This window comes from Octopus sinensis, linkage group LG4, assembly GCF_006345805.1.
Source record: "Octopus sinensis linkage group LG4, ASM634580v1, whole genome shotgun sequence".
Lineage (NCBI taxonomy): Eukaryota > Metazoa > Mollusca > Cephalopoda > Octopoda > Octopodidae > Octopus > Octopus sinensis.
Window position 1 is genome coordinate 27,717,324 of NC_043000.1, and position 17,098 is coordinate 27,734,421.

The 17,098-nt window shown below is 39.0% G+C and overlaps 1 long non-coding RNA gene across 1 annotated transcript; it reads left to right on the forward strand.

The window, feature by feature from the left end:
• The first annotated feature begins 294 nt into the window (after positions 1-294).
• Positions 295-9,861, forward strand: LOC118762908. Its single transcript, XR_004998660.1, has 3 exons — positions 295-305; positions 7,953-7,959; positions 9,750-9,861. It is a non-coding gene; the product is annotated as an uncharacterized LOC118762908 (long non-coding RNA).
• The last annotated feature ends 7,237 nt before the right edge of the window (positions 9,862-17,098 follow it).

The window sequence follows — 17,098 nt, forward strand, 5'->3', positions numbered from 1 at the left end:
TAGCAATTGCGAAAGAGGTGATATGGAAGACGAGAATGAAAGGTTTACAGTCAGGCAAGTTCATCTCCGGCCCTGGTTTGATGAACTATTTCATCTTTCACCTGAAAAGGAAGATAGGGCTGGAAAGAATATGCCTGACTAGGAGAGTGTATGAAGAACGATGGAAGGATGTAGCACGAAAGTTGCGAGTGAAAGATACAACATAAATGTAATACCAAGTGCAACCAAAAGTATCAGTGGGGAGGGGGGGCTCGTGGGGTCCGAGCCAAACCCGCACCCACTCCACCCGTAACGTCTTCCGGTCTGTCCCATCATTCGATTTCTGTCCATTTATTGTAATTCATGAAAAATTTTTAATTCGATTTAGTGTAAAAACCCATTCGTTGTCTGACCAGATTGTATTGTCCCATCTATGTTCGCCCCTTGTGGGTAATAATAAAATCACATAGAGGAAAGCACCTTCGAAAAGTGTCTTGGTGTGCGACTATGAATGGTATCTAATCAGAGGCGGTAAATTCGCCACAATAGAAGCAAGGTTCGAGTCAACGGAGCATGCAAGGGAGTACTCGACTCGAACTTGCAAATTTGAAATATTTTACATTTACCCTTATATCTGGGACGTAGGACATCCGGAAAAAATTTTAATGCCCACCTCCCCCCAGATGTAGTGGTAGGCTCCATTGTAGCCACATCTATATAAGAGGGAGGACAAGATACAATTGATCGAAATTACAAGAGACGGGCTAACAATTTCAGTCTGTTATATATTTTGAGTATTGTTATCACTACCAATATCAAGATATAACTTTGTATTTTGTATTTTGTGTGTAGATGTATATATATATATTATATATATAATATATATATATATATATATATATATATATATATATTAATATGTAAATGTAATATGTACACATATATATATATACACATATATACATGCACTAGCACTATGACCCGGCAACGACGGGGCTTTAATGCTAGTATATATATATATATCCGCGAGCAAATACATGTGAGTGTCCGTATGTAGTTTGGGTGTGTGCGTGTGTATGTGCTAAATGAGTTCATTATTTTAAAGCTAGCGAAAGAATAACAATGGAACGTATTTACTAATGTGGTAACAATACCGTACTAAAAGCAGAGTCTTAATTCACTGCAAAACTCGAGTCGACTGCGTGTTTAGCCAGGCTTTTTCAACTATCGCCCTATTCAACCAAGGCTAAATATACATGTAAATAAATACCTAGGGAGGAAGGAAGAGAGAGAGAGGGAGGGGAGAGAGACAGACAGATAGAAAGACAAACAGACACACTGACAAACAGTCAGACAGACAGAGACGGTAGTTGTATTTGTATTTATGTGTATTTGTAGGTGCGGAAGTGAGAACATATATATCTACTTTACCTTTATATAGATGTATACACGTAAATTTCTTGTTTCCCTGCCGCATGTGGATACACGCAAGTTTTGTAAGTATATATGACTATTTGTGAAAGGATTATAAGCGTATAATGTGTATGCATACACTTATATATATAAATATATATATATTATATATATATATATATATATATATATATATATATATATATATATATATGTGTGTGTGTGTGTGGGGTGTGTGTGTGTGTGTTTGTGTGTGTGTATATTATATGATATAATATATAATATAAATAATATATATATATATAAGTTAATCCAAACAAGAAAGAACAAAAAACATAACAACGCGAGGACGTGGAACAAATATAGCATTATTGGACGCTCAAGGAAAGAAGGAAAGAAGGAGGGTTTAACGTTTCAAGCGGAGCTCTTCGTCGGAAACATAGGAGAAGGAAAGATCCAGAGGAGGGAAGACAGAGGAAAAAATCATATATATATATATATATATATATATACATATATATATATGTGTGTGTGTGTGTGTGTGGTTGTGTATGTATGTATGTGCGGGGTTGTATCATATATCATATTTATAACCACATGTGAATCGTTGGCGATTTCTTCCCCCTCTTCTTTTCTGTTGGATCTTCCTCTGTTCTGAAGTACGTTGCTCCAAACGTCTGCAAATATTACACGGATCACGTCCTCGCGTTGTTGATTCTTTTGTTTGTTCATCTTTGGGGGGATTACTAAATATATATATATATATATATATATATATATATATATAATATATATATATGTATATCCATACACTGCCTGCAGATTCTAAGCAGCCAATGAAAGATGCGAAATGTAATCAAGTTACCTCGGAATTAACAATGGACAAATAAATAAACACTGATTAATACTAGATAGAAATCATATATTTGGCAGAGTGCAATGAACGAGGGCATACAATCCTACTGCTGGATAATCGATTTTAAACATTAAATGGCTCTGTTATATCTTTCGGGAATGGAATGCACGATGCATGTGAAGTATTATATATTATATATGTTTATATATATATATATATATATATATATATATATATTATATATATATATATATATATATATATATATATATATGTGTGTGTGTGTGTGTTGTGTGTGTGTTGTTATATATAATGTGTATATAAATTATATACACATTATTATATATACTACATATATATATACTTTGATACTTTGATACTTTGATAGGTTTCGGCCATTATTGGCCCAGGCCATGTCTAACTTAATAGCACCACCTGGTGAAGTCTTTCAAGTCAGAATTTGGGCACTATGGCCCACTCAAGTAGAGAGTTATTGTTTACAGAGACATATCCGGGTGTAGGGGGTTTATCCGGGATTTCTTGAAGGAATCTGTCCAAAGACTTCTTGAACCCTATAGGGTCAGTTTCTGTTTTAATGTGTTTGTGTGTAATGTTAAAGAGAGCGGGGCCAATTGAGGTGAAATAATTGTGCCGTATTGTGTTATGAGATGAGAGTGCGATTTTGTTTTGGGCGGATGGCACGGGGCCCAAGCCTTGGATGTACCTTAAAGGTGATGCCAACATCATTTGGGCAATGCTGATGGAATATTTTCCACATCATGCAGATGATGTAGCGCTCACGACGACGTTGGAGAGAATAGTTTTAGCTTTTCTAGTCGACCCCAATAGTCGAGGCCTGTCATGCCATCTATCTTTTTTGTGATTGCCCTTTGAGGTGCTTCAACTTTTATGATACCTTGTATTGTGTGGGGAGACCACAGTGGACAACAGTATTCAAGGTGGGGTCGGGCAAAAGTGGAGAAGAGAAGGATAATGGTGTGGATATCTCTCGACTGGAAAGTTCTGAGAATCCAGGAACACATTCTGCGGGCCATGTCAACTTTGGTGTTTATATGAGTGGCCCAGCTTATGTTGTTGTCCACAATTACTCCCAAGTCTCTGATGTTGTTGGACGCCGCGAGAGTTTCACCTGAAGGAAGGGAGTATGGGAGTTTCAGGGCATCCTCTTTTCCAAAGTGGATTAGCTCAAATTATCCTCGTTCAGCAGCATATTGTTTTTTTCTGCCCATTGGATAACAGCCAGTAGATCTGACTGAAGGCATGTCCGGTCACTCGCCTCATTTATGACCTTCTGTAGCTTGGAGTCATCTGCAAAGATTTTTATGTTGCTGTGCTTGATGATGTCATTAATGTCATTAATGTAAATGATGAAAAGAAGTGGGCCCAGCACAGTGCCTTGCGGAACGCCACTACTGACTTTGGCTGGGCTTGATTTTACCCCTTCAACTACAACATGTTGAGATCTGTCTGTCAGGAAACACTTGATCCATTTCAGTAACTTTCCAGAGACACCAATGTTGGATAGTTTTTCAATAGGATCTTGTGATCGACCCTGTCGAAGGCCTTACTGAAATCAAGGTAGATGACATCGGTGTTGGAGCCCTCTCCCAAAGCTCTCAAAATGTCCTCAAAGTGATGCAGGAGCTGCGTTAGGCAGTCCCTTCCATTACGGAAACCATGTTGGTTGGAGATCAGCCGTCTGTTGCTTCCAGAAATTGGGTTATTCGAGATCTCACCACCCTCTCAAATACCTTGATGATATGAGAGGTGAGTGAGATCGGACGGTAATTCACTGCAAGGGACTTGTTTCCCTTTTTGAAAACTGGGACAACAGACTGGGACAGAAGGTTTTTTGGAATATAGCCAGCATCCAGTGAGTTTCTCCACAGATTAGCAAGGGGAGATGCAAGTTGGTGTCGACACACCTTCAGGACACAAGCAGGGAACCTATCGGGGCCTACTGCTGAATTGTGTTTTATTTCGTTTATCGCCGCTAAGACATCAGGGGCACTAAACGTTATGTCCGATATAGTGTGTTGGGGGTGACATCACTGATACAGCCCAGATCGGCCATATCAGGATTGCTGAAAACAGAGCAGTATTGTTTCTGCAGTATCTCGGCCATGGATTTGGCATTATCTTGGAGAGTGCAGCAGTTTCGTCAATTAGAGGGCCTACAGTGGAGAAGAAAGGTTTCGAGTCAACGGAGCATGCAAGGGAGTACTCGACTCGAACTTGTAAATTTGAAATATTTTACATTACCACTTTACTCAGCTGATCTTTGGTTATTGATGAGGGTCTTCATGCATTGTTGGAGGTTATATTTTTTGGATTCAAGCAGTGCGATAGCCGTCGAATGTGTGTGTTGCTGTTGGCAGTACTTTTAGTTTGTTCTTTTTATTTTTCTGATAATGGTTTTTCTTTTTGGGGGATTCTGCACTTTTTGTTCACAGGTCTTGGTGGGGAGTGTTTTGCACATATGTCTGTGACGGTGTCTACAAAGATCTGCCAAGATGTTTTATGGTTGGTGGAGATGTGTGTATGTGTAAAGGACCAGTCAACATGTGATAGCTCGTTCCTGATTGCATCCCAGTTGGCATTATGGAGATCCATGTTGTCAAATGGGTGGGCTGGAGGAAGGTCACTAGGATTAGCTTTCGGCTGGTGGAATTTCATGTTACAGAGAACCATGTCATGGTCTGAAAGAAGGGTTTTTTCCACTGTAACGTTATGTATAGTGTTAGTGTGGTTACTAAACACTAGGTCCAAAATGTTCTGATGTCTTGTTGGTGCAAGGACAAGTTGGGACAAGAAAAACTCATTCGTAAAGTCGAAAAGTGACTCTGCTGCTTCTTTGTCAGCGGTTGAGGCGGGAGTGCTTGGTTTCAAACAGTTTGTAGTCCAGTCAACACAGGGTAGATTGAAGTCTCCCATCATGAGTATGTTGCTAGAATGGCACTGTTGAATAAAGCACTTAATGCTGTTGAGGCATTCTTTAAAGCACAGTATGGGTGTTTGGAGCCGCCTATAGAGCCCAATTACTGTCAGGTCATTGGCTTTGTTGTGCACGGTGACTGATTCACAGTAGCCGTTGGAGAATATACTATTTCCATCTGCCGTAAATGAATCATGCAGGAAAATGGCAGTTCCACCCTTCCTCCTGCCGATACGATCCGCGCGGATGGTTGTGAAATTCTTCACTCTCACTTCGGCTTCCAAGTGGGAGTTGTCAAGGTGGGTCTCAGTGAGAATGAAGAAAGGGATGTGGTGTGAATGGTTACCAACCCAGTCTTCAATGAATTGGACCTTCCATTTTTGTGCATTGATGGAAGGGCTGACACCTTGTGCATTGAGTAGGAATGTGGAGGTTAGTGTAGTGGCTGGTTTTGACTGTTGCAGGGGGCTTGGATTTTTTGTGTGTGTTAGTGGCAGCAATGTGGGGAATTGGTGCACTGGGGTAATAGCATAGGATGGTGTTGAGTGATGGCTAGAATGTTTTTGTGTATCTCTTTTGCCATGTTCAACATGGCTAAAAAAGAATTTTCCTGCTTAGGGAGCAGTTTTTGGCTGGAGTTGTGGTTGCACTGTTGGATAGGGTTGTAGTTTCCACTTTTGTTGTTGTTGTTTTTGTGTCTTCCTGAAAAGACTGGACCAGCATTACTGCAGCATGGTGTGTTTCTATTCTTATTTTTATTCAGGTTTGTGTGTTGGCTTGAAGCCCCGTTTCTGTTTGTGCGTCGGGTCCCTGGAAGATGAGTGAAGGGACAGTCACTCAGTAGACATGTTCTCTCACGTTGGGAATACCGGCAGATTTTGGGACTCCGAGTTGTGTGTGTTTTGAATTTCGATTTACTATTTGGTGGTGTTGATGTTATTGTGGGATGCGTGCTTTGGCCTTGGCCGGTAGTGCGTCTAGTGCCGGGTAGATGCGTGAAGATGCAGTCACTATTTGTGCAGAGTCTCTGGCGCAGTGAATAGCGGCATATTTGGGGATTTCTTGTTTGTGCCGTGGGGGGCGCATTCTGCTTCCTATGTTTCTTTAAGTTTTTGTTACTGCAGTAGTATTGAGGTGGTGATGTGGGGGAAGAGGGCAGTGGTTTCTTATTTGGTTTTCTGTTGGTAATTTTGGTGATAGAAGACGATGGTGGCAGCGGTGGTGATGATGATGATGATAATTGTGGTGGTTGCTGTGAGAGCAGTGAAAAGATACTGGCATTTAGTGAATCATCTAGTAAGCTAGAGTTGATGAGTGGCTGTTGTTGTTCTTGTTGCTGTGGCTGTTGTTGTTGTTGTTGTGCTGGACCGATGTTAGGGTCAGTCATTGTGCTGGGAACCAGGAGTGGCTCATTCTGTTGTTGTTGTTGTTGTTGTGGCTGCTGATTTTCTAGCTGTTGCTGTTCTTGAACTGTGAAAATATGAAGAAGCTTTTCATAATGGCCTTTTGTCAGTTTGAAAGATACTTCGATATGTTTCAGCTTGCTACGAATCTGTTTGACGGATCGTGTGTTGACCACTTGTGATGTTTTTTCGGCAATCTCATTCAAACACAAAACATTTAGATTTTCTGTTTGGGAAAGAGAGAACCATGTGTTTATTAAAACATCAATTTCGTTATCAGACCAATTTCATCTGTTGCAGGCCTGCAAGTTAGTCATGTTTGTTTTTCTTTTGTTTGTTTTCCTTTTGATTTTTGAAAATATATATATTCTTTCTTGAGAGTTAAAGAAGTGTATATATATATAAATGTTCTCTCTTAAGGGTGTGAGTTTTTGATTATTTGGTTGTTTGAGGATATTAAAAGAAAAACAGGTGTATATAACAATTTGTAGTTAAATGAAAACGTACTTACGGTTTGTAGGCAAACACGTGGTTACAAATATATATATTTAAGGTCAGTTAGTTTTGAAGCTGTGTAGCTTGCTACTGACTTGGGAGAGAAACAAATAGACGTCCGTCCACTTCAACAGTTAATCAACTATATATATATATATATATATATATATATATATATATATATATATAGGATAAATGTAAAAAAACACAAACTGGGACAAGAACGCAAAACATTTAGAAGACGATGCAAAAAAAGGGCGGGACATTCGAAGCCTTCGATCTTCAGTCAAAAACCGGATCATCTTCGCAATTTCGGCTGATTAATTTATATATATATATATATGTATATATACCCATATACACACATGTATATATATATATATATATATATATATATATATATATATATATATATATATTCATATACATATACACATATATATACATGTATATATATACACAGATATTCACGTATATATGTACATATATATGCATATATAAACATATACATATAAACACACACACACACACATATGTATATATATATATGCGTATTCATATATATATATATATATATATGTATGTATAAGGGTGAAAAGGAACACACGAGTTGATATATATGAAAAAACAAGTCAAGATAGAAAATGCTAAAATAATTTTATAAAGAACATTTCAGTACCGGTTTCGGTCATTTTGAGACCTTTTCAACTGTAACGATTAAATAATTAAATTTAGAAAAATTGAAAGAAAAGTTTTTTTAAAGGAATATTTGTATAGTGTTCAAATATAAGTGGCATTTTCCTTGTTTCTGCCTTTCTCTGTCTCTCTTGTTCACACTTGTGGGTTCGAGGTCGTTGGTAGGGTAGAAGAAGAAGAAGAAGAAGAAGAAGAAGAAGAAGAAGAAGAAGAAGAAGAAGAAGAAGAAGAAGAAGAAGAAGAAGAAGGAGGAGGAGAAGAAGAAGGAGGAGAAGAAGAAGAAGGAGGAGAAGAAGAAGAAGAATAAGAAGAAGAAGAAGAAGAAGAAGAAGAAGAAGAAGAAGAAGAAGAAGAAGAAGAAGAATAATGAGGAGAAAGTGTGGGAAAATTTGGGAGTGCCTTGGTTGTCGTATTTTGAATGGTCAGTGGCTGCTAGCAGTTGCAGTTCAATTCATGAGAATATTTCTATTGAAAGGTTTGTTTATAGAATTTGCGTAGGTGTTATACTGAAAAGCATTAGTGATAAAGTTAAGAAGTAGAAGGTGGAGCAGAAGAAGAAGAAGAAGAAGAAGAAGAGGAGAAGAAGAAGGGAGAAGAAGAAGAAGATGATGATGATGATGATGATGGTGGTGATGATGACGATGATGATGATGAAGAAGAGGAAGAAGAAGAAAGAGAAGGGAGAATATGAATGAATGGAAGTAGTGCGGTGTTGTATGACTTGAAGTTGGCACGATATGGGTTACAGCTGTGATTGGGGCTGATTTGTAATGGATTCTTTGGAATGTAATATTTGCGTGTGTATTTGTGTTATTCTAATGCTCAGGTGTATATATCGTTTGTCGTAGACCTATTAAGAAGTGGCCAGTTTTTTGTAATAAAGAGAGTTTCTTTACTTATTCGTTATCACGAGGTTGTATCGTCCCTGAATTGGTAGAGGGGGAAAATCCTGAAGCTTGGTGTTTTGTTGTTGGCGCAAGTACCTATGTGTTGGGGAATTTTTATCTGAGATCTGTGCAGGGCCATTCTTTTACGCAAACTATTTTTTGTTTGGCCTAAGTACTGCTCTTGACACCCAGAGCAGGTTAGTGTGTATATCAGTTTCTCCGAAGCACATGTGAAGTTGCTTTTCACTGTAAACCGTTGTCACTGTTTGAAGGAGAACTCTGATCCCTCAATTAGATAATCGCATATCCCGCAATTGGGTCTTCCACATTTTTTTACTGTCGGCTTCTGTGTTGAAGAGTGTATTCGGGCTTGTATTAGGAGACTTTTCATAGATTTAGGATGTCTCTTGCTTTCTATGATCGTGTGTTTCGAGGATTGTGTTCATTCTGTGGTCTTTTTTTAGGAGGGGTATGTTTTGGAGGATGGTGTCGAAGGCTTCATTGTTGAGAGGGTTGTGTGTCGAGATGTATGGTAAGGCTTTTGGTCGCAAATTTGTCTTTGATTCGGGATGTCTCAGTTCCTGGATGTTGAGTTGAAGGACACGTTGAATGCATATGTCAATAAGTGAATGTGGGTAGTTCCTGTGAAGGAGCATTTTGTACGACGCACTGACGAATTTTTTAGGTCATCGCCGGGCTTTGAAACTTCTAATGGGGTGGATTGATAGAATACTAACAATGTCATTAAGAACTCTGAGAAATATATAATCCACTACTCTCTTTTGTTAATTCTCTGGGCTCGGATGTATACGGGAAATCAATAATAATTGTGAAAAGCCTAAGTACTACTATAAACGCATGAACGCAGTGAGTTATAAAATGTTGCAGACAAAATTAAACAAGTGCTTTGAAGAGATAATCCATAAGGTAGGGTGCTGCAGTCATGGAACATTAATTGCATTGGGCAAGTATTCATGGCAACTGCTTATAAGGTTCACCAAAATTGGTATACCACAGTGGAAAACATATAATAATTCACTAGGTGAGCGTCTTACAATCGTCAGGCGTCGCCGCCGTTCGCGTTGCGGTAGTAGCGCGTCCACCTCCCGGTCGTTTCGGCCCGCACGGTTCCTCCGAGGGTGCTCTTCGCCGAGTGTCCGAGGCGGCCGGTACGTTCACTGTGAAAAAAATTAGAGTGCTCAGAGCGAGCCCCGCCGGCTTGCATACATTTCGGACTCTGGTACAGGAATATATATATATATATATACAGAGCGAGAGAGAGAGAGAGAGATGTGTTTGTGTGTTTGTATGTGTGTGAGGGGAGGCTGTGTGTGTGTGTAAAACTTTTCACTTTTACTTCTTGCATCTATTGGACTGCGGATACGATGTGTTGACCCCTTGAAGGATTTGTGTTGAACTAATCGACCTCAGTTCTTTTTCAAAACCTAGTACCTGTTTGTCTCCTCTATGTTTAGCCCCTTGTGGCTAATAAAGAAACAGGTATTTCGTTTGTCTTTATGTTCTGAGTTCCAATTCCGCCCAGGCCCACTTTGCCTTTCATCCTTTCGGGGTCGATTAAATAAGTACCAGTCACGCACTGGGGTCGATATAATCGACTTAATCCGTTTGTCTGTCCTTGTTTGTCCTCTCTGTCTTTGGTCCCCCGTGGGTAGTAAAGAAATAGGTATTTTGTCTGTTTTCATGTTTTAATTTCAAATTCCGTCGAGGTTGATTGTGTTTCTCAGCCTTTCGGGATCGATAAATTAAGTAACAGTTGTGTACTCGGGTAGATCTAATCAACTGGTCCCTTCCCTCCCAAAATTTCGGGCCTTGTACCTAGAGCAGAAAAGAATATTTGTTATTTTCAAAGGCGTCAAGCTGGCAGAAACGTTAGCACGCCAGGCGAAATACTTAATGTTAGCACGCCAGGGATACGCGGTCGAGGGACCACAGGTTCAAATCTCAGACCGTGCGATGTGTGTGTTTATGAGCGAAACACCTAAGCTCCATGCGGCTCCGGCAGAAGGCAAAGGTGAACTTCTAATGACTCTCACCACAACTTTCTCTCACTCTTTCATCCTGCATCTAGCATCTCACCTGCGACAGACCGGCGTCACGTCCAGGCGGGGAACATATCCGCCAATGAAACTGGGAAACCGGCCCTTATGAGCCAGGCATGGCTCGAGAAAAATAAACATATAGATACACACGCACACACACACATATGTATACGATGAGCTTCTTTCAGTTTTCGTCTTGCAAATCCACTGAGAGAGCTTTGGTCGGCCCCAGGTTATATTAGAATACAGCTGTCTAAGTTGCTACGCAGTGGGATTGAACCCGGAACCATGTAGTTTGCAAGCATTCTTCTTACCTCACATATACACCTAGACCTATGTTTGTTTACTCTCATCTACGTAAGATCAACACGTGTGAGTTATATTCATGGCGGGTAGTAGTGACTTGAAAACGTTGTAACATTTCTAGTAAGCCAGAGAAATTAATTAAGAAAATAAATAATTTTTACCTATAACTATACCAAATATTAGTCACAATTCCTCAAGTTTTGATCTCGAAGAACAGAATAAGAAAGTAATCGAGAAAGACTTTCAACCAAACATATATACACAATGAGGAAAAATTTCCATGTTAGAAAACATGGACCATAACCGAAAACCTTAGTGTACAAAAGCTTTCTTCTCTGTCAAATTGATACCCTCGGGTATTAACACGGAATCTAAGTATTATCTCTGAATCCGCTTACAAAATCTGGCGTAAAGCAATCCAGAGAGTCAATCAGAAATAAAAAAAAACTAAAAGCTATCAAATGCATGAAGTGACATTCTAAATATCCACCGGGTACATTTATCTGAACGGGATAATATAAAAAGAGAAACACGAAGCCAACGTAATACAATCTAATCCATACGGAAACAGAACACAACAGGAAGCAGAGAACACTGCAGAATAAAATATACACAACCAACTCTAGAAACAAAAGGGGTGATCTACATAAATTAAGAACTCAGTTTCTAATAACTCTGAGCAATTCTAATTTTGGCGTAAGATCAGAGATTTTGGAATGAAGGAGCAAGTGGATTACGAGGTCGCCTAGTACTTTATTTTATCGCTTCTGAAAGGAGGAAATGCAAAGCTAACCTCGCTCGGATGTAAGCTCAGAGAGAAAGGAACCGATAGAAATGTGAAGGAGCATTTTGTACGACGCACTGACGATTGTTTTAGGTCATCGCCGGGCTTTGGAACTTCTAATGGGGTGGATTGATAGAATACTAACAATGTCATTAAGAACTCTGAGAAATATATAATCCACTACTCTCTTTTGTTAATTCTCTGGGCTCGGATGTATACGGGAAATCAATAATAATTGTGAAAAGCCTAAGTACTACTATAAACGCATGAACACAGTGAGTTATAAAATGTTGCAGACAAAATTAAACAAGTGCTTTGAAGAGATAATCCATAAAGTAGGGTGTTGCAGTCATGGAACATTGATTGCACGGGGAAAGTATTCATGGCAACTGCTTATAAGGTTCACCAAAATTGGTATACCACAGTGGAAAACATATAATAATTCATTAGGTGAGCGTCTTACAATCGTAGGCGTCGTCGCCGTTCGCGTTGCGGTAGTAGCGCGTCCACCTCCCGGTCGTTTCGGCCCGCACGGTTCCTCCGAGGGTGCTCTTCGCCGAGTGTCCGAGGCGGCCGGTACGTTCACTGTGAAAAAATTAGAGTGCATACATTTCGGACTCTGGTACAGGAATCCAAGGGAATTCATCGGCAGTAATTTTATCCTCTGTGTTTCTTGCTCCATTAAGTTCAGAAGTTCACATTTAAAGTGTTATGCAATTGGCTACAAGTTTGGAGAAACTACAGTCTACCACTTAGTTTAAATGGACAGCATCATTTCATACGCAAGTTGAAAATCTTTTCCACAATGAAGAACATGTAAACTAAGATAAAAGTATCTTTGGTTGCATAAATACGACATGGCTAATTAGCAATGATTAAGTTGGATATGATGGTCAATTCTAATAATGACTATGGCTAGATATTAAAAGAATAAAGAAATATATGATGTGTATAGATATTTGTGGGCTAAAATGTATTTTAAATATAATAGAAACCACAAAATAAACAAAATATGGCTGTAGCGAAGATGTACAGAGTTGAAATTGCCCATTGTAGGAAAGTAAGCAATCAATACAATACCGCTACGAGCCCCCCTTCGGCCATGACTGACCATGGCATTGCACTTAGAAAGTTACCCTCTCAGGCACAAGTCCGGGCAAGCTTGTTTATGGAAGACCAGCAGTCGCCCATTCATATCAGCCTCCACTCTCCACGCCCCCAGTGTTATCCAAGGGAAAGGCAAAGACCGATACAGCTTGTAACCAGTGATATCGGAACTTATTTCTACAGATGAATGAACTGGAGCAACGTGAAATAAAGTGTGTTGCTCACAAACGTAACACGCAACCCGGTCCGGGAATCGAACTCACAACCTCACGATCGCAAGCTAGACGAGCTAGACGCTCTAACCACTGAGCCATGCGCCTTCACTACAATACCACTAAGTAGTCATAATTGTGTCTAATCTAAGTAACTGATCTGAAATTTTTGTAGGTGGTGATTACTCTATTAAATACACTACAGTGCTGGAATGGTCCTTTATTTTGAGAGCCTGGAAAGGGTGAAATGCAATAATATTTGAACACGGCTTTAAAGAACCAGAAGAAATCCTGTAAAACATCTTGTCTGACATGCTGATGATCTGCCCGTCCATCACACTGCGTAATAATCCTTTCTGTTATAAACGCAAGGCCTGGAGTTTTACAGGAGGGAGCTAGTCGATTACAATAAGTACCAGTCTGTAACTGGTACTTATTTTATCGATCCTGATAGGATGAAAGCAAAGTCGACATCGGTGGAATTTGAGCTCAGATCGTAAGGACGGACGAAATGCCGCTAAACATGTTTTCCGCCGTGTTGACGATTTTTCAAGCTAACCGCCTTCACACAGAGTAATAATAATGTTTCTAGTTTAGATACAAGACGGGAGAGATATTAGATGGAATAGCCAAACCGCAAAGTATCTAAAATAAAATTTGACATCGGTAGAATTTGAACTCGCTACGTAAAGAGCTAGGAGATACTCTGCAATGCATTTAATCCGATTCCGTGAATTTATCAAAATGAGTAATGATAATAACAATGATATCAAATTATGGTGCAAGTCCAGCAATTTTGGGTGAGGTTATAAACCCGTTATCTCGAACAAGTGTTTATTGACAAGGAAGGGAAGAAAAGCAAAGTTGACATCGGCGGAATTTGAACTCGGTACGTAAAGACCCGGGAAATACAACGTAAGGCAATTGATCCGACTCCCTAACGACTCCGTGAAACCACGAAACTGAGTAATGATAATATTAATGATAAACAAGTGGAAATGCTGCTACATATATTACGCGGATTCAGTAGATATATTGACATAAAATTCCGTTTATATAAATGCTCTAAGGGAACCTTGCAGAGAGAAAAATCAATACGACCACCACTGATATCATGTTAGATAAAGAACCCGAGATAAGAGACTTTTAGAGCAAACACGGCTTTATGAATACAATAAAGAGTAGGAATTAAGGAACAATGCACAGAGCAGCATACATCAATGAAAACATATGTTAGCAAGGGATACTCTTATACGTATTAGATTAATATTTAAAACCGAGTGAATACCCAATATGAGGTAATATGCCTCGGTAAGGCAATATGCCTCTAGTTTTTCTTGCAATAGGTTATAGATATGATATTCTCAAAAGGAATTTTAAGAAATTGGGAAGATTAGTTTGGAGAAAAAGAAGAAAAGTATAATACCACAGAAAATCTGATACTGAAATAATATATTTGCCACAAATAAAAGAAATTAATGGCACGCTTTTACGTAGAAAGTTTTTGTGAAATATCTTATGCTGGACTTCAAAAATATTTAGTGATGTGTAACGTGAAACTAATATAAGTGAAATAGAGGCAGCGAGCTGGCAGAAACGTTAGCACGCCGGGCGAAATGCTAAGCTGTATTTCGTCTAACGTTGCGTTCTCAGTTCAAATTCTGCCGAGGTCAACTTTGCCTTTCATCCTTTCGAGGCCGATAAATTAAGAACCAGTTATGCACTGGCGTCGATGTAATCGACTTAATCCATTTGTCTGTCCTTGTTTGTCCTCTGTGTTTAGCCCCTTGTGGGTAGTAAAGAAATAGGTATTTCGTCTGTCTTTACGTTGTGAGTTCAAATTCCGCCGAGGTCGACTTTGTCTTTCATCCTTTCGGGGTCGATTGATTAAGTACCAGTTACGCACTGAGGTCGATATAATCGACTTAATCCGTTTGTCTGTCCTTGTTTGTCTCCTCTGTGTTTAGCCCCTTGTGGGTAGTAAAGAAATAGGTATTTTGTCTGCCACTACCTTCTGAGTTCAAATTCCGCCAAGGTCGACTTTGCTTTTTATCCTTTCGGGGTCGATTAAATAAGTACGTGTTGCGTACTGGGATCGATATAATCAACTGGCCCCATCGCCCACCCGAATTTCGGGCCTTGTGCCTAGAGTAGAAAAGAATATAAGTAAAATAGAAGACATAGACATAGGCATAGCTGTGTGCATAAGAAGCTCGCTTCGGAGTAATGTGGTTTGTATCCAGTCCCACTTTGCGGTAGCTTGAGTGAATGTTTTTCCACTGGTCGACCAATGCCATGTGAGTAGATTTTACAGAGAGAGGCAATGTGGTGGCCAGTCGTACACACACACACACATATATATATATACATATATATATATATATACACACACACATATATACATGTAATATAGGAATGGTCTATACATACATACGCGTACACACACATACATACATTTGTTCCGCAAAGATTGAAAGAGAAGGTACCAGACTTAATAAAATATATGCATAAAGTTGATTTCTTCGATTAAACCTTTCTTTATCAGTGACCCATCATGACCTCACTTGAATGGTGAAACCAGTAGGAAATAAATCGAAAACGATAAACTTCCGTCTTGAAGGGCTCCCACAAAACTGGCTATGAAAACAGAAAAATAAATATAAGATGTTAGTAGAAAAATGGAAATAATCAGACAATGACGCGGCAAGACAATCACACAGCATCCTATAGATGATACACAGTTGCATATCTAAATGCATCCTCTAGTCATCATTTATGAATAGATGCCATATTTCGGACACAGTAAATTTCTTTGTCGGACCTTGACAGACAGACAAATAACCGTTCTCCACATATCTGCAACATTATAATTTACCTGAGGGATAGGTAAAAATATCAATGTCATAAGAATAGTGAGGAGAAAATAGGGTTGTCAATATCAGGGTATGTTTCAGCAAGATGTTGATTAAATGTAGAAAAAGAAATATTTTAAGTTGAAGAATTATTGTGATGTTCGAAAAACAAAAAATTGGATAACAGTAAATGATTTGAGAAAATGTCATCTTACCAGTTCCATAAATGATGAGAAATTCTGAATTAAGTTTTGACGGAGAGGAAAAAGACTGATTAAATGAAAATGAAGTATATAAGAAAGTAGTCGTGGCTTTTTGCCCTTCACTATGAGACTGTTTTTCCTATTGAGGGTTATAAGGTTTTGGAGTTACACACAGCAGATCTTTCATTGCAAATATGGAGGTATTAAGGTTTTGCGATAATGAAATACATCACTTCAGTAGTGTGACGGAAAATATAGTATAGGTGGGAACAGTTGTGATTCCCTGATCCACAACATGGATCAGCCCTCTGATGAAATATCTTATAGTCGACGTCATCGTTTTCATTGATCACCAGTCGGTGAACGTCATGACTTGAGGCATCGTTTTCATCTTCTTTCTATTATTTTTTTCTTTCCACTTTCATTTATTTACTATTAGTATCGACCGGCGTTGCTTGGGTTTGTTTCGACCCTTTAGAATTGGAATTTTTGAAAACTAAAAATTTTGCATTATGTAGCTTGTTATTCTCTTTAAGTGTATATTTTTCTGGTTGAAATACACCGAAAAATTGCGACACAGCGGCCGGAAAATCGTTAAAAAATAGGGCTTTTCATAGAAAAAAAGCACCCTTTTGATGTTAACATGGTCCGATTTGAATTTTTTCTTCTACAGAATGAGGAGGAAGCCTTCTTCTATCATACTCTCGATTTTGGTCAACTTGCGCCGCAGTGTCTCGAAGGAGATAGTGTTAATTGAAGGCTACCAAACCTGCCATACACAGACAACTTCAGCTTTATATAAAGAGAGATTAATGTAGCCGTTGCTAAGTGATCGCCAAATGTGATGGACAAACTATTATATAAAACTGCAAAGTAAGTAGGTATCGCA